The following is a 25,605-nucleotide window of genomic DNA, read 5'->3' as shown; positions in this document are numbered from 1 at the left end:
TGGCATTTGAAAATACACGGCAGACAGACCCGGGTGAATTAGTATGCGCCATGGAGTTATCTCAGCCTCCTAATGGCGCTAACATTTATTTTTATTTAATTGAATGACATCTGGGAGAGGAAGACAGTAAGTATAAAGGAAGGACATTTGCCAGATAGAGAGAATTCAACATCCTGACCCATTTCAGCCTGTCCTGGGAGACCTTTGCGTTAGCCCTTTAGCAAGAAAAGAGGGGAGGCACCACCTTCCTTCTGGTCTTTTCTTGATCCCTTGAACTTGCTGTTTGGGCCACAGACTAAGCCATGAGTCATTCTGCGTAGAGGGCGGTTTTGGTGAGGAAGGAATCAGAAATGGAAGCTGTCCTCTCTGATCTATTTGCAAGGGCTTTATTTGAGAAAGGTTAAATATAATTGAAGCTAATATTATTAGTGTGCATCAACTCGGATTTTTTTTAAAGATCCATTTCTTTGATACATTCATTTTCATAAAAGCTTTTGTATGAGTTTGATGCTTTTAACTTTCACTCTAGTAACTGAAGGTGGTCAGGAAGAAAATGAATATTCTAGAGCACAGTGGGTTCCTGTTTAAAGATCACTACTGAATCTCTGACGTACGTCCCCAGAGTCACGTTGTTTTTTTTAGGGCTGGGTTTTGATACCCACGAAGTAGGACTGGACTTCATTCTTAGAATGGTGGCCCTCCCTGCCACGCCCTACATCGAGATGGGCAAAGGAAATGGTTTGACAATTTTAAAAGTTCTTATTCCCTTTATCTACCACGAGTTAAAAGTTTGTCTTAATGTTTCTGAAAACCTATTTGATTTTTATTTTTATTTTTGCCCAGCCCCCTGCGCACATGTCACTGAATGGTGAAAAGGGACATCAGCGCGTAGCAAAATGCCCGGTACGTGTAGAGCCTTAACTATTGCTGGCCGTTCTCCTTAAATGATCTTCACTTGTGTCTACCCAACCTGGCTCAATGGTATGACTGAGGACTGACTTGCTTTGAGATCAGACCAGGAACTAGGGCCAAACGAATGAGGAGACTGTGAACTTGGCACCAGCATGGTGAATAATGTGGAGAGACGGTGGATTCAGAGACTAAGTTTGAATACCAGGTTGAGTACTTCACAGGAACATGACCTTGGACAAATTATTCCAACTCTCTGAGTTTCTGTTTCATTCTCTCAACAAAGTAATAATACATGGCAGGATATTTTTGAAGATCAAATAAATATGTATGTATCAAAATTGAATTAAAAATATATAAAAACCCCTACTATAGTGTCTGGCACATAGTAAGAATTCCATAAATATTTTAATTATTAATTTAAGAAAACACACACTGTGGTAATAAAATTACTAAAAAGAAAAAACGCCAGGAATGTCTTCAGTGCACGTGCCATGGAAACTTCTTTTATTGAAGGTAGCAGGTGGCAGGGCCCATCAGTAAAACAATTGGATTTCATGCAAATGAATGTGTCCTGCCAATTTCGCTATTTGAACAAAGTAGAAAAGAGAGGAAAATGGCCATCCATTCAAGAAAGGAGAAAAGAAAAGAACTTTTAAGTGTTGAAGTGAGTTCTCAAATAAGCCAAGTGTTTAGAATGAGTCAAATAAACTTAAACTTGAGATATTGTGATTTTTAAGAGATATGTGTTTGGTCTTCTCCACAGTTCTTGGGCTCATGGCTCCTAAAACCCTTGGAATTTCCCAAGTGTTCAGAGTAATACAGGTGTCCTTTGTTAACACGGTGACTTTTGGATCCCACCTAAGCATGGGGGCTGGTTGCCAGGGGAACTAACCAAGTGACTACAGGGTTGGAACTTTTGGGAGGGGAGAAAGGCTGATGGTTGGATCAGTCACCTGTGGTCCGTGACTTAGTCAACCATGATGATGCAAGGAAGCTTCCATAAAAAACCAAAAGGATGGGGTTGGAGAGCTTTCAGATTGGTGAACACATGGAGATGTGGGGGCTGTGGTGCCCTGGGAAGAGCAAGGAAGCCCCTGTCCTTTCCCCATCCTTCTCCCTGTCTCTTCACCTGGCTGTTGATTCACAGCCTTTATTCTATCCTTTAATAAACGGGTAAATGTAAGTAAGTGTGTCCCTGAGTTCTTCCAGTCACTCTAATTAATCAAACCTAAGGAGGTTATTAGAACCTCTGATCTGTAACTGTTTGGCCAGAAGCACAGGTAACAGCCAGGACTTGGGACTGGCACCCGATGTGGGAGGGGTGGGGGGGAGGAGTCTCGAAGGACTGAGCCTTTAACCTGTGGAATCTAATGCTATCTGTGGGGAGATACTATCAGAATTCAGTTGGATTCCTGGACACCTTGCTGATGTCCAAGAATCTCTTGGTGTTGTGCGTAAGGGAAATTAATTGGGTCCGGAACCTAAAAATGAATCTATTTACAACTGCCCCTCTCTGAATCAGAGTGTAGCTCATTAGAGATAAAACCATGCCCTCGGAATTTCTTGCTTAAGTTACTTCTTACTTGGCTACAGATACGAGGCAAAAACGAGCTGATGGGAACAGGAAGTCCAAAAGCCTACCGGATCATAAACAATTTTCCATGTGGCTGGAACAGCTTCAATATTTCTAACCAGTTTCACATCAGAATTACGTCACCACTAAACTGATTCGAGGACATGTGACTTAACCTGCAATGTAATGTGTGTAATCTAATACCGATTTAGTGGCTAGGTCACCCTTACTCAAGAAGCAGATGTCTGTTTCAGCAACAAAACTCAAAAGCACCTTGAATACTGGAATTAAATGAATTCAAATATGAACCAGGAAGTCCAAGTTCATAATTGGGCTCAAGGAACTGTTAAGATGAAGCCCATACCTGTTATTTGTCCAACATTGGCACTGTCTGGCTGATTCCTAAGTTTTTCTATTAGTTACTACACCCTAAGAAAGAAGACTGGGGCTGAACACACTGAGAAAACTTAAATGCACAGGAAGATGGAGGATAGCAGAGGATTTTGAAAAGAAAATATTGCATAAAGACAGAGAGGAGAAGGGAAAAGGGCTCTGTGCTGCTGGTTCTCTCAAAAGAAGGCGCCTGTCCTTTTTGCAGGCATGGTTGGCCCCAGAGAGCTGAGAGGGAAGAAAGAGGCTCTAGCTGATGTCGAGAGTGGGGAAACAAGAGGGCAAACCAGAAACAAGAAAGGACACCAGGACAGAGGGATCCCCAGCTGCTGTGATTTCCCAATGGGTGTGCCACTCACCCTCCTCCCTCTTCCTCCCCTTCTTCAGTAAATATTAAGCATCTACTGTATACCAGGCAATGCTAGGCACTCCAGGCAATCACAGTGAATAAAGGAAAGCTTTCATCTGGGCCAAAGTTTAAGTCAAGGAAGCACACACCACTCCTATATTTGGATGCTATGACGTCCTAAGAAAATCCCATTTTACAAGCAGAGCCCAGACTCTCAGTGACCAGAATTCTGTCACTAGGTTTTGATAGAAGACAATGACTGTTCTCCAAACCAGTAGCTCAGTGCCTCATACCTATCATGTGCTCTCATTATATTGTGGATAAAAAACATAATTAATGGGGCACCTGGGTGGCTCAGGTCATGATCCCAGGGTGCTGGGATTCAGCTCCACATCGGGCTCTCTGCTCAGCAGGGAGTATGCTCTCCCCCTCCAACTCTCTCTGCCTGCCTCTCTGCCTACTTGTGATCTCTATCTGTCCAATAAACAAATAAAAAATCTTTTTAAAAAAAGCTTAATTAATGTTGGGTGGATATCTCCATGTAGAATCTTAAAATATTTTAGAATTACAAAATATATCACAGGCAAGTACCTATAATAAATTCTATGATTTATATTTATTTATTATATTTATTATTTAACAAATTATACTACCATAAATGGTCAAGGTTCAACTAAATAGAATATTTCCAAGTGATTGAAGACCTCTGTCTGCATTTTCTAAATTGCTTCCCACTCTCTCACACCCACACTGTAATAAGTGAAATCATTGCTTAAAACACTGGTTTTTCACCGGAAAAACCTACTTCTCCATTCCTCGCAGTTCCTATCGGCTCGCCAGCCTTGCCTCGATGGCAGAAACGTACCTCCTTCCTCCGAGGGACACTTTCCTGGCTTCATTTCCCCTGTTACCTCTTCCAGATTACTGTTATTCACTCTCCACCAGCTAAGTTTTTCTTCTTCACAGTTTGCTAATTAAATGAATCTTCACTATGGTTTTATTTTGTCAAAGAACAGCCGGAGTGGTAAGATAACTTCTGTGTTCCTGGAGACATGTTTCCAGGATATTGATATCACAAGATCTTCCCTCTCTCGGGTGCATACAACGAACACAAAGGAACTGTGACAACAGACCTCACATTTCTTTTCATTAATTTGTACAGATTAAAGCTGTTGGAAGCCTATCAGCTGGTATTATCGATCATCTTCTTGTACGGGGCACAGGGTGAGTTGCTGAGGGGCATACAAAGATGTGTAAACAAGAACCCTATGGTCTAGAGTCTGCACAATCAATCAATTCCATTGGTTGCAATGTGACTATTTGAAATCTTTGTTATGTTTATGGAGACCAACCGCCAGTAGTGTTAATCTTCTGTTGTCTCTCTAGCCTTTACCCCTTTAATTAACTGGACCCACTAAAGTACCACACTGGCCCGCTTCATAAATCTTAGCCACAAATACAGTCATTTCTGAATCTCAGTTCAAAAAATGTTCTGGTTCATCCCATCCCTAACCTTGACGATAACAGGACAGAGAGCAAAGGCCATTGTCCTTGAGGACTCCCCTAAATGCTTCCCCAACCTCCTTAAGTCCGTCACACATTTCCAGGGACACTGATTTTACCAGCAATTTGAGGAAACCTTTGAAATGTTGTCCTCCAAATGTACTGTGACATCATAGGCAAACAAAACGGGAAGAATCTCAGTTTTCCATATTGGAAATACATTGTGTTTTTCACGAGGCTGGATCAAAACGTGGTAGTATGCTGAGAGGGCTTTAGTCCTTTGGTTCTTGTGCATTACCAGGGGCCTGGGTGAGGTGATTATTGTCTTGGGAGACATCTTAGGGAGAGAATGAATTATGCAGATGTGCCTGTGCTGACCCACTTGGATGCAGGATCTGTCTGATTTCTGAGTGTGCAAGAGCTCACTAAAGTCACTTGAGAAAAACTTAGTTCTTGATACTTCTTTTTACAGAGTCACAGGAAAAAGTGAATCATCACTAATGCTTTGTCAACTAGAAAAACAAAGTAATGGGATATGAGAGCCGGAGACTCACCCGAGCAGTGAAAATGTGGGCGTGCCCTCGTGCATCCTGAAGGCCAGCAGTTAGTGCCCCTTAAGGGGCTGCCTGCCTCATCCGTTTTCTTCTGCTTTCAGTGGAGCGGCCAAAACAGGGCAAATATTGTTGACTTGGAGATTCTTTATTTCAGACTGATGTGTCATGAAAAAGAAAGGGTTTTGAGAACATGGTCTATTACAAAGAGATATAAACTGGATTAAGTCTCAGTTTGCATGAGGCACTCCAGGTTCCAGTACTAAAAATCCCAGACTCCAGACAACCTCGGACCCAGGCAAACCCAGATGGTCGTCACACTAGGCAGTGTAGATCGGAATTTAGGAAGCCAGTGGTGAACAGATAGCTTTTCCTCTTGAGGTGAAAACAAAGGGAATCTTTACAAAAGGTAAAAAACTGGATTCGTTAAATTAACTGTGTGTCTTCGTTGGCTTTCTTAGTAGGTCGTCTGGAAAGACGTCTCTCAAACATCTAATCCAAGGCAAAGCTGTGATGAAGATGGAGTCTGCAAGCTGGACAAGAAGTCCGTAATGACTGAGGGGGCAGAACTTGTGTGACTTGGTTCAGGGACGTGTGTTGAACATTCCAGCTTTAATGAGGAATAGCATTGTCAGTCATTTTTCCTCTCTGAAAAAAATTCCTTGATGACTCTTTTCTTGATGATCAATGAATCAGTTATCCTTTCAGCCCGCCACATGACTGGTGTGAGTCAGAGTTCTCCAGAGAAACAAAACCCAGAGGATGGCATGCGTGCGTGCGTGTGTGTGTGTGTGTGTGTGTGTTGGTGGGCAGGCGGAGAGAGAGAAAAAGAGAGAGAGATTTTTGAGAAATTCACTCACTCAGCAGTGGAGGCTCACATATCCAAAATCTAGGGGGTAGGCAGGCAGGCTGGAGACCTGGGGAGGAGTTACAGTTTGCTTCTGAGGGCAGTCTGCCACTAGAATTCCCTATTCCCCCAGGAACAGTGTCTTCAGCTAATTGCTTGAGACCCATCCATTGCCACTAGCATCATGGAGTCCACCAATTTAAATGTTAATCTCTTCAAAAAAAAAAAACCAAAAACTTCCCAGAAATATCTAGACTAACATTTGAAGAAACATCTGGATCCCATGGCCTAGGCAAGTTAACATAGAAAATCAACCTTCAGACAACACAAGTGGCTTAACCCTTTCAGCAAGGGACACTTACCCAAGCTTGGACAAACTATGGTGGAAAATGCGACATCAATGCCAGCTGCATACCTGCGGTCCAGGCATCGGTCGCTGGTGATTCCCCAGATGTAGCGTGGTGAGCAGAAGACGCACATGTCAATTTTATGTGAGTCTCGGTTTTCAAAATCCTGTAAACCAAGTCGGAGAAGGACGTTAATGGGTTCCAAATCCGATATTCAATGTCCGCTCTTTTCAACTCGGGCTACTTTTCCAGAAATCACACTCAATTCAATTTTAACCAAAGATGCTCAGGAAGCTCCTGCTTTGCTTACTTTTTCAAGACTCTATTATAACAAATAGGCCCATTATGGTTTACAGTGCAAACTTGCATGTAGTTTTGAGATTAAAACAAGAGACTTCAAGGAAATGTTTTTCTTTCCACAAGTCGCATTGGGCTCTGTGTCCCCGTCTCTCCCAGAGACAATTCCTCTTAAACTTACATTTCTTTTCCATCAGATAGAAGAGTTTAAGAAGAGTTGCTGTGGGAGCGCCACCTGGGTCATCTTAGAGCTCTTGGCCACCCTGAAATTTTCCACCGGCTGCCTCACTGAAGCTAAACCAAGAGCTGAGCCCTCAGTATCGCTAGGAGAGAACTGTTTCAAGCTACCTTCAGTAAGGACAACAGGACACAGCTGGGCATATTCATTCTTAACCCAAGCAGGCCCAGGAGTCGGCCACACCTGCTGAGCACAGAGACTGGAGTCCAAGTTTGATTGAGCACCTTGCCCTCTTCCTGGGCCCTGGAAGAGAGCAGAGACGCGAAGTATGAAGCCTGTACAGCAGTCTGTCGCTGGTAAACAAGCTTACGACGTGTGGACTCAGCAGGGGAAATCTTTCACTTAGTGTTTCCAGTGAAACAGCAGCAGATGAGGGACCCCTGGCTGGCTCAGTTGGTTAAGTGTCTGCCCCCCAGCTCAGGTCATGATCTCAGGGCGCTGGGACTGAGCCCCCAAGTCGGGATCCCTGCTCGGCGAGGAATCTGCTTCTCCTGCTTCTCCCTATCCCGTTGCTTCTCCTTCTCCCTCTGCTCCTCCCTTCCGCCACCCCCTCCCCCGCCACCGCGCTTGTGTGCATGCACGCTCTCTCTCTCTCAAATAAATAAATAAAACCTTAAAAAAAAAAAACAGCATATGACATTCATTGATCCAAGCAAACATTTATGGAGCACTTCTTGTATGCGAATACTGCTCTACTCCGCATACTGGTTAGGGTACGTATGGGTCATGCTTGGTCCTTGTTCTCAAGACTGTTGCTGGGATCCAGACATAAAAGTATGAGGGAGAAGCATCCGCAGTGGGCTTCCTCCTAAGTGTGTTTGTTACATAATTGAATTTGATCATCCATTTTAAGACTTACTGAAAAACCAACTGTAGAAAGCCTTTAATTTACAATGGAAAAACTCAGTGATTTCCTCCTACTGGAAATTTAGAGGGGGAGAAACGCTATTATCTAATAAATTATCTGCATTAAAATGCATCAGTAATCAATCTTCATAACATCTGGTGACAGCTACATTGCTTATTTAAAAAGCAACACAGCCTCCTCTCTGCGAGCCTGCTTTTTACGGTGCTTCTGAAAGAAACTCATTAAACTCAACAAAGAAGAAAGTAAACTGCTTTACAATAAATTAGTATGTTATAAATAAAGGAACGCTTTGCATAATATTTTAATTGCTATTTTAATTTAAGGCCTAATGCATGGCTGCCCAAAATATCTACTGCAGACACCAGGAGGAACATAGTCTTTCCTGTTGGCTGGTAAACTCTAGAAAGAACGCCAGCCACAGTGGGTTTGCCTCCTCCTTCTCGAACCGAAGGACAGAGGCTTCTCAATTCCACATCAAACGGCACATTCCTCCTTCCTTGAAGTCACGCTGCCACAGTCAGTAACAGACAAGAAAAACCTGGGCCCGTGTCCCAGTTCTAATCCTTCCTGAAGCCGTGACCTTGGGCAGATCCCCTCTGTACCTCAGGTTCTCTCGGGTGTAAAATAGAGACATCAGCACATACCTCATACCACGGGGACACGTACTCTCCTCGTCCAAGTTCTGTTTCCCTGTGAGGAGCCCTGACCGAGAGCCCTGCTCTCCGGGGCCATGGCTTTAAGTGACGAGTAATGTTCTAGAAACCCTGCTGTGTGGTTTTCCTCCGCCTCCAGTGGACTGAGTCCTTCTCCTCCCACAGCACGGCCTCACACCGGCTCCCACCCTTTGATTCTAATTCTTCCAAGCCCCACTTCTCGGTAGCCAAGCCAAACCAAGTCTAGTCTCTTACATATTGTTTCCCTTGGACCTTGGAGATCTGCTTTCCTAACTTTGGTTCAAGCTTGGCTAGTGGCCCCACGCTTGGTCCCATGCTTGGCTCTCACTCTGGAAAGGCATGGCTCCTGTCCCGCTTTGCCCCTTGGCCCCAAAGAGCATAATACTTCCCATTAGCCACATAAATTCAGAGCAGCCCTTTCCCTTTCCTGACCCCAGCCTAAACGCCTCCTGTCCCTCACGAGAGCCCACTGCTAAGGCCTCTTGAGCCTAAGAAGCAAATCCAGCCGGTCTTGAATCTTCCTGCTAGTGCTGAGTCAACAGGATACAAATGCCTCCTTGGCAGGAGTCTCAGGAAAAGCATGAGCAATCCTTGAGTAGAGACGACCTGCCACCGCCCACAGAGCTGAGGACCAGCTCATTCATTACCCAGACCGTCTGTGACTCAGCGCCTGTCGTCGCTGTCACTTTACATTTGTGTACTTTTTTCCTTTCAGCAGTATTCCCTGGGCCTTTAAAATACATCTCTCTCTCTCTCTCTCTCTCTCTCTCTCTCACACACACACACACACACTGAATGGACAGGAAGTGAGTCAAGGCATCATTGTAAGTTTGTGTATGTGTGTGTGTACACGCATGTGTGTGTGTGTGTGTGTGTGTGTGTGTCTATACATACGCAGTTCCTAAGACTGGTGCCTAAAGAAATGAGCCTGGAAACGATGTCATGTTTGTGAGGGGGGAGCTGCCTTACGCACAGCTCCAAGAAGCACGAGTGTGCCAGGGGCAAGAGTGTGGTAGGAGCTTTTCAGCAGCAGACCCCAAGTCTTCAGTTAGAAGTAACTCAGGGGCACCTGGGGTCACAGTTGGTTGAGTGTCTGACTCTTGGTTGCGGCTCGGGTCAAATTCTCAGGGTCTTTTTTTTTTTTAAGGTTTTTATTATTTGTTTGTCAGAGAGAGAGCGAGAGCGAGCACAGGCCGGCAGAGTGGCAGGCAGAGTCAGAGGGAGAAGCAGGCTCCCTGCAGAGCAAGGAGCCCGATGTGAGACTCGATCCCAGGACACTGGGATCATGACCTGTGCCGAAGGCAGCTGCTTAACCAACTGAGCCACCCAGGCGCCCCCAAGTTCTCAGGGTCTTGAAATCGTGCCGTGCGTCAGGCTCCGCGCCCAGCGTGGCATCTGCTTGAGTCTCTCTCCCTCTCTCTCCCCCCTGCCCCTCCCCCCTACACACATGTGAGCTCTCTCTCTTTCTCAAAAAAATTAATAAATTTTTTAAAAAGTAGAAAGACTAGAAAAAGGGTGACTCCGCACTTGGGGCAATAACTGAGCGGTAGCATCCAACACTCTCCCATCTTCTCACTCCGCACTCACAATGTCGCAATGTTTACCCTCGGGGCTGCGAGACGGCCGCCACTGATCCAGGCATCAGATACAGTCATAATAGCAGTCAGCAAAAAACACTGGTGTTTCCTTCCACGAATCTCTTTTACTCAGGAATCAACCTTTTCTTAAGATTACCCCCCCCCCCCCCGCTCACACACACACACACACATTCATGTCACATCCTTTTCTTCTTAGGTTCCATGAGCCAGGACTAGCTCCAAGGGAGTCTTCAGGAGAATCTAGCAGCACATCTGGCATGTGTATACTAGGGCAAGAAGGGGGATCTACCAGGAAGGAAGAAGCCCTGGGGCAGAGGTAGTGATAGCACAGCCCTTGAATAAACAGCCAGTGTTCTCCCTTCCAGGGCTCGGGACTGGGTGAGGAGGAGGAGGATAGAAGGCTTCTTCCCTCCTGAACCTTGGATGATCCCTCCTAGTACTACTTTGGAAATTACTGTCTTCCCATACCTAGGCATACCTCAGAGGCAAAAGTCCAGATACTCAGGTGTGAACACCTTTGGTCATTATTTGAGGACACTGAAGGCATTTTACATCTTTCTAGGCGCAAGGAGAAACCTGGAAAGGCATTATATACTTAAGTGCCTACACCACATGGAACCACAAATTCTTCAAAGGCCTGCCCTGTTCAGCTAGGGTGCTCTAACAAAAATACCGCAGACTGGTAGCTTAAGCAACATCAATCTATTGCTCACATGTATGGAGGCTGGGAAGCCCCTGATCAGCGTGCCTGATGTCTGGTTCTGATGAGAAGCCTCTTCTCTCTTTGCAGATGGCCCTCTTCTTGCTATGTCCTCACATGGCCGAGGACAGAGAGAGGAAGCAAGGTCTCTCGTGTCTCTTCTTACAGAAGCACGAACCCCATTCAGGAGGTCTCCACCTTCACTCCCCAATCACCTCCCCAATTCTCTACCTACTACCATCCCTTTAGGGTTAAGGATTTCAACCGGTGAACTTTGGAGGGACACAGACATCCAGTCCACAGCAAGGCCAAAGAGAAAGGAGGAGAAATGGGTGTGTGTCGAGACGCACAGCTCAACGTCTGGTTAGCAGGGTGCAGAGCCCGGCGCGTGCGGACGGATCTCTGACGGTCGCCCGGCTTTCCATAGAGGGTAGTTGAACCAAACAAAGGGAATGAAGGCACCAACGACTATAGAAATTATTTTCACTTTGGAGCTTGTGAAGCCCGCACATTGGTGGATAAGGAGAATTAACAAGGAATGTCAGCCCGCAATGGCTGAAGCAGGAGCTAAGAAGTCAGAATCTGGGCTTGAGTCCAAATCCTGGCTGTGGATCGTGGCGTGACCTTGGACAAGGCCCTCTGGACTGCATGGGCCTTTCCAAACGCCATTTAACAACGTTGGGCATGTTCTGTGTCAGCAGCGAGAGGAAGCGGGGATTAGTCACAAAGAGAGCACCAGCAAATGCAGGCCGAACAGAAATTAGGAATCATAAGGGTTCGTGACACACCAGTGAACGTTAGGCAAGACGCTGCAGCGTTTGCTCCTCCTGCCAACTGCTAAGCTTACTTCTGTGGAGAGGAGAAGGGGCCCCTCTGCACCCCACTCACCCTTCTCCCACGCTCCCCTGCCCCGCCCTCCCTGGGCTTTCCTGCACCTGCTTGGGGCTGTCTGCAGTGCCCTGATTCTTCTCTAATCTTTACACCTCATCAAGACCTACCTCCTCTCTACCATGACTTCTGGGCCTGACAGTTCACCTAACCACTGTCACCCTAAGGCGATACTAATCAAGTCACAATCAAGAAGTGGCCCCCATCCTCTCCTCACACAACCCGAGACACTTTTGCTTTGTGGGGAGTGGGGGCGCCTTCTAGATCTGCATGCAGGAAACCCAGACAAGGGGAGATTTCTACTGTCCCCCAAATCATTACTCTGCTCTGCCTGTAGCTGGAGCAAGACTTCTCTTGGGAAGAGATCATTGTTTTGCTTTAGGGGCAGTATAGGAAGAGAGGATAAAAGCGCAGGCTCTGGGGGCAGCGTACTGGGTTCAAATCTTGGTTGCATCACTTATTTACCGTGTGAACTTGGGCATGTAATTTCACATTCCTGTGCCCATGTTTTCACACAAGACATAGAAAAAGAGGCAGAGAAGGGGAAAAGGGATTACAGTAAATACCTTATACCCCCTGACACAAATTCATGTGTTGAAACCCCACCCCCTACCTGACGGTTTTGGGGAGGTGGGGTCTTTATTTAGGTGGTGATGAGGTGTAGATGAGGTCATGAGGGTGAGCCCCCAGTGATGGGATCAGTGTCCTCAGAAGAAGAGATAGAAAGGGCAGAGTTCCTAATCTTTCTCTCTCTCTCTCTCTCTCTCTCTCTCTCTCGTAAGGACAGTGTAAGAGGGAAGCCACCTAAAGAGAGTCCTCGCAAGACCCTGACCATACGGGTACTTTGATCTTGGACTTCTAGCCTCCAGACCTGTGAGAAATAAATGTCTGCTCTTTAAGGCACTGGTCTATGCTCGTTCCTTAAGACAAGCTCAGCTAAGAAGGGGAGTTAAAGCATGGTGATAGACTAGACAGCAGAGCACTGATTATGAAAAGCACTTACAGGCATCAGTCAGATGCTAAAGCTTTATTGACAATAAAAGGAGGCACGGAGTTTGCTGATTGGGTGTGGGTTTCTTTCTTTTTTTTTTTTAATATTACCTATGAATATTACTTCTCTTGATTAATGAGTTTGTTGATGCCCCATCAAACTTTGTGCCCCAGGTGAGTCCTGTATTCATCTCACCTAGTCCAGCTCCGGTTTCTAGTGCTTGGTACTTGGTCAGTGCTTGCTCAGGGACAATAGTCATTTATGGAGCGTGAAGATGGCAAGAGAGTCATTAATGATACATTATAACACTCTTTGTTGGGGGTTATTTCCTAATTGGTCTGGGGAGGAAATCCATTTACAGTTCCCCTTTCCTGGTGTTTCGGGGTCATATACTTCTCACTGCAGATGACAAACAGGTCAGAATATGATGGAAATAGCTTAAGTTGTGCCACTACCTGACCCAAAAAGATGTATGACTTGTTGTGATGGAACCAGACTCAATTCAGATGGAAGATTTGGCCAGATCATCAATCTCCATCCAGATGCTCATGGTAAATAGAGAGCAAGTTCATGATGGTCCTACCCCTCACCCCCCGCCCCGAGTCACCTGCCTCATTAGGGCTGACTGCTTGCCCTGTCTTCTGATCTGGGACCTCCAGAGAAGATTCTCACTTCCTCCTACTCCCAGCCTCCCACAACAGATGTCACAGCTGAACGTGCCAGGCGTTGTAATAAACATCACCCCGACTATTTTTCCATGCGATCCTCTGGAATTTATGCACGCCTTCTCTTTCAGTGCACTTAAATCACTTTCCAATAGCCACCTGTCTTTACAACATCCCCCGCATTGGTAAGAAGAGACATTATTTCTACTTTATAAGGGAGAACACTGGGCAAAGCAAGCTTATGTCTCATCTAATCGATGTGTAATGGGGCCAGTCCAAGCAGGTCATGGATGCCAAGATTCTGGGCTTCTTTTCACTAATCCCCCAAGTCCACCTTCCTCTCCTCATGGTGCTCTCGCCTCCAAGATCTGCGCATGTCAAATCATAGTTCAAGACAATTACAGTAATTCCTTTCAATATAATGATATGCATCCTTCAATTATATCCAGGAATGGATTTTAAAGACGTGGGAATGTGCTTATATAATACTAATTAAAATACACCTCAAAAATTATAATATTATCTCAAATTAATGAAATAAATGTCACCTAAGAGATTTACATTTATTTCTAAATAAGGTTCATGATGATGATTGAAGGGTCTATAACATCGTAGTTAAGCGGGCAATTTCTAGGGGTAATTGGGTGGCTCAGTCACTTAAGCGTCTGACTCTTGGTTTCAGCTCATGACCCTGAGGTCATGAGATTAAGCCCCACATTGTGCTCTAAAATAATAAACAAATCTTAAAAAAAAAAAAAAAGTGGGCAGTTTCTAGAGGGAGTTGGAGCTTCAGCTTGGCCACATCCTAGCTGTGACCTTGGGCAACTTACTTGACCTTCATTTTCTAATCTCTTAAATGGCAGTCATGAAATACCTATCTTATAGGTTCTAAGAATTAACTAAATTGATATATTCAAAACACTTAAACCATAAGTTGATTTATTTAAAACACCTATAACAATGCTGCCACTCAGGAAGTGCTTAATGTTGGCTATCACCATTCACAGTATGGAGCACATAATGAACACCGAATAGTGGTTGCCTGAAAATTGACCATTTATATGGATTGGACTTACAACATTCCAACTGGCTGTTGCCACCAGCCATACAACCCTGACACTACTGTATTCTTGTCGCAACACTGCAAGATAAGAAGACATCAAATGGTAACTGTTTACAAAATGAACACTAAAACTCAGGGGTAGGGAAGCCAAAGGAATATTCCTTAAAATTATCATATTAAGTGACTGTGATAATCTGGCAGTGGTCCTGAGTCACTGCCTCAGCCTCCTGACTTTGGCTCTGCCCAGACCCTTCTCTGCAAGCACTAAAGGTCACTGGATGGCCGACTTTTAGCCACTGTCCATCACGCCCAGTTGTTATTTCTAATCCGTCTGCGCTGGTAGAAAATGATTCCAAATTTCAGGACGGCAGCGATAAGGCCCCCCAACACTGAGCACTTGAGAGCCAGACGCCATTCAGAAAGCCTGTGGCCGCCGATAACCAAGAGCGCCCAACGGCGGGAGCTAAATTTAATTTCTCTTCCCCTGGCTTGCCCGTCTGGACGCCTCCAGAAGGCCGGAGTCCTGACAGCCCATCTTGATTCTGATGAGCTTTCTCTGCATTTTGTGATTAGCATTCTATTTGTATGCAAATAAGTACTCGCCTTTGTTGGGTTAATCGCCACAATAAATCGGGGCTCCTCCGGATCCAGGGGTTGTGAGATAGAAGGAAGTGACCAGAGAAGAAGTTGAATTTCTTCATTTTAAAGATGAAGAAAGTAGGGTTCAGGGCGACCACGTGGATTCTGCGGGAGTCTGTTGCCAGTGAGAGGGGCCCTCCCAAATGTTTTTATCCCTACGCTATATACCCCGGGGTTCTGGTGGGGGGAAAAAACAGTCGTGTGTGTGTGTGTGTGTGTGTGTGTGTGTGTGTGAGAGAGAGAGAGAGAGAGAGAGAGAGAGAGAGGTGGAAAGACTGAAAGAGAGAAACTGAAAAATAGGTAGGGAATGGGGTTTTCACCTCCAAATCGTTGTTCCCAAACTGTGGGATTCGCCCCCTTAAAGTGAACATTGTGCTCTGCTAATAAGAACTACCCCCACCCCCAGAGAAGGAGCACCTGAACGCCAGTGGGGGGAGGGGCGGAGGGAGCGAGGGAGAAGTTCAAACCCCCTGTAGCCACCATGGAGCCCCAGCCAGGGATCTCCCCACCCCATCACAGCTGGAGCGGAAACCAAGAGTAGGAAGCTTGCCTGACTGCGCCACCCAGGCGCCCTGTGAACTTTTTCTTTTTAAGTATTTTATTTATTTGACAGAGAGAGGTCACAAGTAGGTAAAGAGGCAGGTAGAAAGAGGAGGAAGCAGGCTCCCCGCTGAGCAGATAGCCCGATGCGGGGCTCTATCCCAGGACCCTGGGATCATGACCTGAGCCAAAGGCAGAGGCTTGAGCATCCAGAAGCCCCTGTATTTTCATTGTTTCAAAGAAGTGTAGATCATGAAATTATTGGTCATTTGTATTGGAGTCTCATGCAACTGACAACTGTTGCATTAATGAAACCAGGAGGCCCTTGGTCCAATGGGCTGTCGTGCTACGGTGCCCTCCCTAAGCAAACCAAATGGCAAGCCTGGAAGTGCCTCGGGGTTCCGGAATCCAAACCCAAAGACTGTAGTCCCAGCAGCCCGCCAGGGTTTCAGCTGTGGCCAATCAGTAATTTCCTTATTGAGCTGCCACCTTTTCTCTATAAAGATTTCTCCCTGCTCCCTGGATGAGGTGCTCCTGACTTCTCTTTGGGTGCTGCCTGATTCAAGTAGATTTGTGCTCAAAAAAATCCCAGCATTTAGGGGTGCCTGGGTGGCTCAGTGGGTTAAGCCTCTGCCTTCGGCTCAGGTCATGATCTCAGGGTCCTGGGATAGAGCCCCACATCGGGCTCTCCGCTCAGCAGGGAGCCTGCTTCCTCCTCTCTCTCTGCCTACTTGTGATCTGTGATCTCTGTCTGTCAAATAACTAAAACAAAATCTTAAAAAAAAAAAAAAAACCAACATTTGTAAATACCTGTTTATCTTTTCTAATACAAAAATTGCCAATATTAGCAAATGAATGCTCAAAAAAAATTTTATGTAAAAGGAGAGGGAGCCTCATAATAAAAAAATTTAATTTTCTTACCTCAAACAAAAGTTGTGTGTTGGGGGAGGGCGCACCCGGGAAACTCTGGGAGGTGTCAGCTGTGTCTGTTACCCTGATTATGCCGATGGTGTATCAAGGGTGCTTGCGTGTGTCCAAGCTCATCAAATTGTCCTCATTAAATATGTGCAATTCCTTATCAATTGTAACTCAATAAAGCTGGTTTTAAAAAGGCAAAGGCAAGCAATTATAAGTCAAAGGGAAAGATGAAAGAGGAGTTAAAATAGTCATTTGGAGATGAAAAAGGAGGGAATAAGAATCATACTTGCTTAATAAAAAGGTAAATTATAATTGATATCATGCAAAAATAATGATATTTATTGATGTTGGGGTTCGGAGATGACAGCCAAGAAAGAATTCTAGAGATGTCTTCAGTGCAGAAAGATGGTTTTACTAAAGCACGGGGACAGGACCCGTGGGCAGAAAGATGTGCACTGGGGTCATGAAGAGTGGCCCATACTTTCATGTTGGGAAAGGGTTGGGGATAGTGTAAGTCTGAGGAATTTGGAAACAAGGTTTCCAGGACCTTTAGGGGGTCTAGCTATTGTTGGAAAAAGGTCATTTATTACCGTCTAATAAAACCTTAGTCATGAGACCCTTCAGATGCATATCAGTGGGTCACATGCTTGGGGATGATTCCCAACATGTATCTTGGGAGTCAGAGATAAAGGAAGTTTCCAAAGGAATTTCTATATGTTTAAAGTAGACTCACGGGATCCTGGGGGCCGACTAAGATCGCCTTCTGCTCTTAGCAAAGTGTCATCATCAAGGCCGCTGAGCTCCCTGGGGAAGGTCACTCTGCCTATTTTAAGGACTTGTCAGTGGGCTGGAGGCAGTGAGGAAATTTAATTTTTCTTTTGCCTTTGTTTCCCACATCATTTATAATGACAAATAAATCGCATCCATCTTCCCTACCGACCCCAGAAGGACTGGAAAAGGCCCCAGCTGAGCCGGGTGGGGGAGCCGCGAAGGCTCAGCGGGGAGCTTGGAGAGAACACATTTTCCCACAGTTCTCTGCGACAAGAGGGAAGTTGGGAGGAGGCCCTGTCCTAGAGAGGGTGGCCCCAGCGCCCAAGCCGGAGGGCAGCCCCTCGAAGCTGGTGTGCACTTCCTGTGGAAGGGAAAGCCTTTAGGAGGCACAGCCCACCACTAACGGGCTGGGTCTGACAATGTCCGGCAAAAAACTAACTTGGGGATAAGAATGGTTGTAAGTGCCTGTCTTTGCCCGAAGCTCGGGAGTCATTTAGGGGACCCTGGCAGATGAGCTACACCAACTGGGCTTTAGGTGACAAGACAGACGAGCAGGCCCGGAAGGGCCACCAGAGTGCAAACAATAGGCCTCCAGAGGACTCGCGAACAATCCAGGGGTTGCTCCCAGGGGCCTAGTGAGGCCAGATTGGGTTCACACCTGCCGTTCACAGAGCAAGGACCCCAGTGGGCATCCAATTCCTCTGTTGATATACTTGGGAACTTTTACATTTTTTGGTACCAGACAGAGCGAAATAGCTTTTGAAAAGGCAAGAAATAAAGGGCAACATGGCAGTGCCCCCCCCAACCCTGCTGCTGTCCCAGCCAGACAGCAAGTGAGCCCCAGGAGAGACAGATAAGGTCGCCATGTTCAGGGGCTGGAGAGCTCCTTACCCAAGGGTCACCATTCTAATGACCTTACTTGGTCCCTTTTAACTTTCACAACAATCCTGTGAGGCAGGTACCCTTATGATGCATAGAGCTGAGATGCAGAAACCAGGTCACAGAGAGGGTAAGTAGTTCCCCCAAAGACACACAGGAACAGGTGGCACCCAGATTCTAACTGGGATAATCAAACTCTTCACCACAGAGAAACATGCAGTGGCTACCGGCGGCTGCTCACGCAACCATGTTTCTGAGGGCTATAGGTCTCAGGACAACGGGCCGTGCCCTCCCGGAAACCCAGAGAAGGGAAGCAGAGCGGGGTCCGACAGAAGCCTGGGACCAGGGACCGCAGTGTCCCCCTGACAGGGACTGCAGAGCGGCCAGCGGGAGCCGAGGAGGCGCCCACGCCCACACACGCCTGGGCCACACGCGCAGCCTCGAGCAGGTGCCCGGCAGGGGAGCACCGTTCGCAGAGGATCTGGGGCAAGAGCGGGCGTCTAGGGCATTAGGAGAGGGAACAGAGCGATGGGCAGGAGGTCTGCGGTTTCCGGGCACCGCTGGCGGGTCCTCCTGCCCAGGGCGGGGACAGCTCCCGCAGCGGGAGCTGGACGACTGGCGGGGAGGGTTAGGTTCCTCCACAGGCGCTTCTTGAGTGCGGGCTGACCTCGGTTTGGATTTGTCATGGGGCCGGGGGTGGGGTGGGGGAGATGGACCGCGGGGGCACCCTCCGCTTTGTGGGTCCCCACACACCTGTTAACCTTAACGCCTAGACTGTTACGTCCGTTATCAAAGGAGCAAGGTCAAAGTTATGTAAAGCTTTATTTTATGCCAAGCATTAGAAGTCCGCTGACCGGCCAGGGCCGCCTCCGAAGAGAGCAACCTCTCCCAGCCTCACAGACTAACTTTTATAGAGCAAAAGCCTGGCCACACATAGGTGGCCACTGAGATTGTAACATTGCATAGTCATGTTAGGCCACACGCAGGTGGCCAATTGAATTACAATTTACCCTATAGTAGCTGTTTGACCTAACCTATTACTCTGGTTAGAATCGGCACTCAAGTTTGGCACCCAAAACTCGGGGTTTACATTCCTTGGTGGTTAGGGAGACAGTATGTGTGCTTCTTACTGATCGGATGTCTCCACCTGGCCTGACTCGTCCTTGTATTCTGGGCTCTGTCATCAGGAACTGGTCAACCTGGCCTTGTACTCTGGGCTCTGTTATTAGGAACAGGCCGACCATATTTTACTGGTTTCCCAGACTTGCTTCTAAGTGAATTTCCTGGGGGGCAGGGGGTCAGTTTAAGTTTTACTGCACAAACAACAAAATGGCTTTTTAACCAAGATGGAGTCACTTTGGCTAAGTAGGCCCTTACATAGACCTTCCCCAGTCTTGTCTTTCATGATGGACCAATGCCAAAATCCTCAGGTACCGCCAACTTTACAGCATAAAATGAAGGCGCTTACTCTTTTATTATAAGCCGAGCTGACTTCAGCATCTCAGAAACACACATTCAGGATAACCACCAACTTTGCGGAGCCCCGAAGATGCAGAATTCTCTCTGGGCTCCCAAACTAGAGTAGGAAAAGTGGGCATTTGGTGGAACCGGGCTGTAACGTGTGAAATAGAAGTTTGCATTTATTATGAAAGAGAAGCTAGCACCTGTTGCTTCCCCGCCACCCCCGCCCCCAGCCGAGATTTCCCTCCAGGTGTGCAATGGGCTTAATTGCCTCCATCAGCTCCCCCCAGAAGGGGGGGGGCAGTGGGGCCGCTGGGCGGAGCCAGAGCCAGCCCCGCCCCTCCCGGGGTAACAGGTGCCATGGCGCCCATCCCACCCCACCCCGGAGAGACTAGCTCCCCCACCACGGCCGGCTTTGTGCCCGCAGAGAGAAGCAGCACATTATCATTCCCCTGTCGTCCTGTGAGTCGCTGAGCCTTGAAAGCTGCGACCCCAGCAGCTGCGGGAGCTAGGCTGCAGGGGCAGCTCCCCGTTTAATTGTTTCCCCCCGCGGCTCCTGGTTTATGGGGCCTTCACTCTATTTACCACGGCAGCCAGAGACGGCCGAGCACCCCTGGAGAGCCTGGGGTCCTCTGCACAGTTTCCTAACGGTTGGGGGAAGATGCCAGTCTCATTGGGTAAATTGTATCTTGCCTTTCCAGCCCAGCGGTAATTAGTGTTTGTTCTCATTCAATGGGCAGATTCAAAGAAATACAGCTCTCATTAGCTCTTGCTCAATTAAGAGAAACGCTCATCTGCCCCCAGGACTCCAAGGCAGCTACCAAGCTGGAACTGCCTGGATTCCACGCCGGAAGGACCCAGGGAGGGGGTTTGGGGGAGGGGCGTTTGGGAGGGGTTGGTCTCTTGAGTCGTCTCTGGTCCAGTCCCAGGGATTCCCAACTCCTCCAAGTCCCTGTGGTTCTCCACCACCACCAGCCACCTGTGCCACACCTCCGAAAGCACCAGAATATTCCTTGAGAGCTCACTAGGTACCAGGCACGGTGCAAAACAATGCACAGGACTCAACTCAAAAGTCAACTATGTAGATGAATTACCTCAGACACGGTCACAAATGTCTGCCCCTGAGGGTTGCAGCAAGTGAGGAGATGAACAAAAACTCGAATGACAGTTCAAGGGGTGCTCCTGACACCGAAGAACCATGTGACCTTGGGCAAGTCACCAAGAGGAGACCAGTACTCTGGTACTGCAAATATCACTTACTAGATGAGGCTTATTAGATGATATCACTTACTAGATGAGGCTCTGGGCTGGCCGTCTTCATTGGTGAGTAGACTTTACTTGGTTCCCTTTCTTCAAACCACAGCCTTGGCCACAGGGAAATGAGAGAAAAGGAGAGAATGGATCAGCCAATGTAATACCTTGGTACCACACGTGTGATATGAAAACATCTCCCGTGATACCGTGATGATACATTTGTAAGTTGGAGCTGAAAATGACCAGTTGTAGGTTAACTGGCATGTTAACCAGAAAAAGGATAATTTGCTAATATGTCAATATTCCAAATACACATGCCCTTGACCTAGTAATTCTATCTCTAGGAATTTTTCTTAAAGAAAGCTGGGAGGGGGGCTGAGCCTGGGGGGCTCAGCCGGTTAAGCTTCTGACTCTTGATTTTGGCTCACAATCTTAGGGTCGTGAGATTGAGCCCTACATTGGGCTTCTTGCTCAGCACAGAGTTGGCTTGAGATTCTCTCTCTCCCGCTGCCCCTCCCCCCACTCACTCACACTTTCTCAATAAATACATAAATAAACAAATAAATAAGTAAATAAAAACCCTTTAAAAGAAAGAAAGGCAGGGGAAATGTGTGTACACGGATATTTATACCCGGAGTCTTCACTACCTAGGACTGGAAACAATCTAGATGAGGGACTAAGTAAATTATGGTATATTTGTACAACAGAATATTCTACGGCCAAACATAAGGCAGCTTCAACTTAATTCAACTGATTTCAAATCTCTCTTTTACCTGAAAGAAAGCAATGAGCTATTATTGGTATAGTTTTAAAAAACATCTACACTCATTTGCTCACATACACGTAGACCATCTCTACAAGGAAATCAAGAGTCTGGGTATAGGTACTGCCTCTGGGGAAGGACTTAAGGTGGCTCAAAGTCCAGAGTGAGGAGAGTATTTACTTTCACTATATACCCTTTTGAATCTTGAGTTTGTGTCACGGGAATGAGTTAGGTGAGGCTCACTCAATCAGTTGAAGGCCTTAAGAGACAAAGATTGAGATGTCCCAAGGAAGAGGAAACTCTGCCTCAGAACTGCCTTCAGATTAGAGACTCTTCCATAGGTCTCCAGCTTACCTGTCCCCAGCTGCCCACAACTGCATGGGCTAATTCCTTAAAATGAGAGAGAGAGAGAGAGAGAGAGAGAGAGAGATGCTGTTGGTGGTGTTCCTCTGGAAAACCCTGACTGATACACTGTCCACAGGGACAGCTCCCTGTCATCACATATCACACATTACACTGGAAACGTCCTCTGCTAATCTCTTATTTACTGGGATGTGTATATATGGTCCAGCAGTGAGGCTGTAGTAGCACTGTCATGCTACAGAGAACCCACACCAGGAACAATGTTCATTAAAGATGTGCTGTTGAATGAAGCAGCCCTTTTAGGGACAAGAGTCCTGATGATAAACGCTTGGGTTCAGCTCATCTATAAATCAGCAGCCAGATCTGTTCATCACTGGGGAGAAAGAAGAAAGGAAAGGGGAAAAAACAAACAAAACAAAACAAAACAAAACAAAACATTACCAGTTGTCTGCAATTACCAGGACTTTATTTTATGTGTTGCTTTTTACACAGCCACCTGAAGATGTACCAGAGGAAATTCATTGTTCAGAATTGATCAGGCAGGCCACCCTTGTTGAGTTTCCACAATGGAGGACATAGCCTCCACTCTTTCAAACCTAAACTTTGCAATAAGATATATTTAAATAGAAGAAAAAGAGGAAGAAAAATGTTATCTGTGATTATCACCCTCCCTTAGACCCCCAAATGTCTATAAAATGTCACTGCACATTTTAGAAGAGGAAATTAGGACCCTTGACTCCAACATCAAAATCTCATTCCTGAAAATCAGATTGAATCCTAGATTGGAAACCTCTGCAGATACCTTCCACAGAAGTTGTTATTATTTGTCATAGTTTTAAAGGATTACAGATGGATTCATGTTTTACAAGTCAACCTGAATCAGTCTGAATCCTCAGGTGAACAAAAAACCGACTGGTTTAGGTTTCTGATCAATAAGACTATTTTCAGTGAGTGCCCATACCAACCATTCTGTCTGAGAAAAATTGATTTATAAGCATGTCAAATGGAGATTTGCGTTTACTTCCTGTTTTTACTGCTCTGCCTTCAGCTGCCAATCCAGAAATTAGAGGCTCTCCCCTGGGAGCAAGAAGGCAAAATAGTGTGAGGCCTTCAGAGGTCATCCTTGAAAGCAGGAAACACTCAGCTTTGACCCGGTCTATTGAAATCAATACGACATGGCATAGAGAAAGGAAGCAGATGGCAGAGTAGAGTTACATCAATATTTTTCTTTATTATACAATTTGCATTAAATTCTGTTAAAGGACAAGTAGATTAAATTGACCGTGAGAGATATAAAAAGAGTATGCAATGAATCACATCCCAGATGAATTTTAATCAAGACTATAGGATTTGCGGTAGAAGCTTATTTTTCTTTGAATAAAGTTATCTTATTTCTTCCCATTCTAGGTTATGTGGGAAAGTATAGGATGAGGCATAAAGAAGCGACTCTTGACCTGGAGTCCCACCATCAAAAGATACCACCATTCCACATTAGCATACCTGATCCCAGTGGTTTCTCTCTGCATTGTGTATAGAAGTGTGAATCCTGCCTTTTCCACTTAACATTATGACAAAATAATTTCCTAGATTATTGTAACTGCCTCCTTACAGAGGCTCTCTTATCCTCATTTTGTGAGATAAAGCCTTTATAAGAGTCCAGAACTAGTAAGCAATGGAGCTAGGACTCTAACCTTGACCTACCCAGCTCCAAAGCCCGTACTCTTCCCACTATGTCAAAACACCTTCAAAATAGTGAACTCCTGGGGTGCCTTGGTGGTGTAGTCAGTTGAGTAGCCATCTCTTGGTTTTGGCTCAGGTCGTCATCTCAGGGTCCTGAGACCAAGCTCTATGTCAGGCTCTGCGCTCTGCCTGGAGTCTGCAGATTCTCTCTCCTTCCGCCCCTCCTTCTCGTCTTTCTCTTTCTCTCTCTCTCTCTAAAATAAATAAATATTTTTAAAAAGTAGTTAACTCCTCTCGTCCCAGTAAATCACCTTTTGGGATCTATATGGAATCTGAAATGTACAAAATAAGCCTGGGACATCTTGAAATGCAGAAAAGCAAGAAACTATCAAAAACCAAATGGGCCACGTCAAAAGAAAGCTAACTTCAACGGGATCCCATGAACCAGAATGACCCCCTCTGACTATCAAAAAGAAAAATCATGTTCAATTAAAATACTAAATACAGAGACTATGGACCCTGAAAAACAATCTGAGGGTTTTGAAGGGGTGGGGGGTGGGCGGTTGGGGGAACCAGGTGGTGGGTATTATAGAGGGCATGGATTGCATGGAGCACTGGGTGTGGTGCAAAAACAATGAATACTGTTATGCTGAAAAAAAAAATATTAAATACATAGAAATTCATGAGTTCATAATGATACTTTCTAAAAGACTTACTCATTGCCATTGGAGGCTATGAGGGCCCTGGTTCATTACTCTGCTAATGGATAAATACACGGAAAGAATCAAGAATTTGTCCAGCCTTTCTTGTACACACTGTATTTCAGGGCAGCCAAGTAATTGATGAGAGGACATCCTTCTGTATAGAAGAATTGCGTCTCACTAATGCAGGAGGAATGAAAGTAAGAAAATTGCCATTTTAAGCCTTAATGAAACACTGGCAATGGTAGCTGGTAAATGCTAAGCCACCAGTGAACAGTTGGACACAGGCTGGTGGAGGACGGAGTGTGCTGACGTCATCTGGACTGAGGATGGGCATTACTGACCAGGAGACCACTGGGCATCCTGAGTTCATGCTGTGATCCCATGGGAAGTTCACAGAGTAAGGAATATTACAGCCTAAAAAAAAAAATTGAACTTTAATTGAATCAAGTCTTGGGTGGATTTACCAGTTTATAGGAAGTATAGAGACAGGAACAAGTTAAAAACATCACAGAGAAACAATTGTGCAATTCTAGAATATGGAGCGTAAAGGATCAGTCATTTGATTTTTCTAAGAAATGCAAAGACCTGAGTGAGGAGATGGGATTATGCAGACTAAACCCTTAGGAAAGATGGTGATCGTGCAGTTTATGGACTTTATTGTTTCTTAGTATTTGAATAGGCCACTGTAAGAGAATGACTTTGAGACAGTTGGGGAAATTTGAATACGGTTTGGGTATTGGGATATTTAGGATGTTGTTATAGTGGAGTATGACCATACTCAGGTGGTTCTTTTTTAAATAAGCCTTACTGTTTAAATACCTATAAAGTACTGTATGAGGAAAATGACAAAATGTTTGGTGTTTCTTCAAGTACTCAGGAAGAAAGTGTGTGTGTGTGTATGTGTGTGTGTGTGTGTGCGCACGCGCCCACACACGCACGTTTGCCTGTCCAGGGATGGCGCAGAAGTAGACAGACACAGGTAAACAAAATGAGATTTATGACCTGTTGATAATTGTTGAAGCTGAGCAAAAGGTAAATTAAAGTTCATTAAACAGTAAACAATGCTTGGTACCATTGTGTAAGTTGGAAAATTCCCTACCGATAAAATTTAACCATTTTAAAAATGATGGTTAAGAGGATGATCAAAACATGTAGAAATGAAGAGATTAATCACTTTCC

At 45.8% G+C, this 25,605-nt stretch overlaps 3 long non-coding RNA genes across 3 annotated transcripts in view; 1 reads left to right on the top strand and 2 right to left on the bottom strand.

The window, feature by feature from the left end:
- The window catches only part of LOC309860991, a 32,675-nt gene extending 23,723 nt beyond the window's left edge, over positions 1–8,952 (bottom strand). Inside the window, exons 1-2 of the long non-coding RNA XR_014309715.1 lie at positions 8,520–8,952; positions 6,488–6,638 (exon numbers count right to left, since the gene is read on the bottom strand). This is a non-coding gene — a long non-coding RNA (uncharacterized lncRNA). The remainder of the gene's footprint in view (positions 1–6,487; positions 6,639–8,519) is intronic.
- On the top strand, positions 843–5,858 carry LOC309860990. The gene is made up of 3 exons (XR_014309714.1): positions 843–903; positions 4,387–4,448; positions 5,740–5,858. It is a non-coding gene; the product is annotated as an uncharacterized lncRNA (long non-coding RNA).
- A 12,004-nt stretch (positions 8,953–20,956) lies between the features above and the next one.
- LOC309861876 lies at positions 20,957–23,948 on the bottom strand. Its single transcript, XR_014310265.1, has 3 exons — positions 23,785–23,948; positions 22,484–22,638; positions 20,957–21,026 (listed from the first exon to the last, which is right to left on the bottom strand). It is a non-coding gene; the product is annotated as an uncharacterized lncRNA (long non-coding RNA).
- Between the last annotated feature and the right edge of the window lie 1,657 nt (positions 23,949–25,605).

The sequence above is a fragment of the Mustela nivalis genome (genome assembly GCF_964662115.1).
Source record: "Mustela nivalis genome assembly, chromosome: 3".
NCBI classification, from domain to species: domain Eukaryota; kingdom Metazoa; phylum Chordata; class Mammalia; order Carnivora; family Mustelidae; genus Mustela; species Mustela nivalis.
This window is presented reverse-complemented; position numbering and strand designations above follow the sequence as displayed.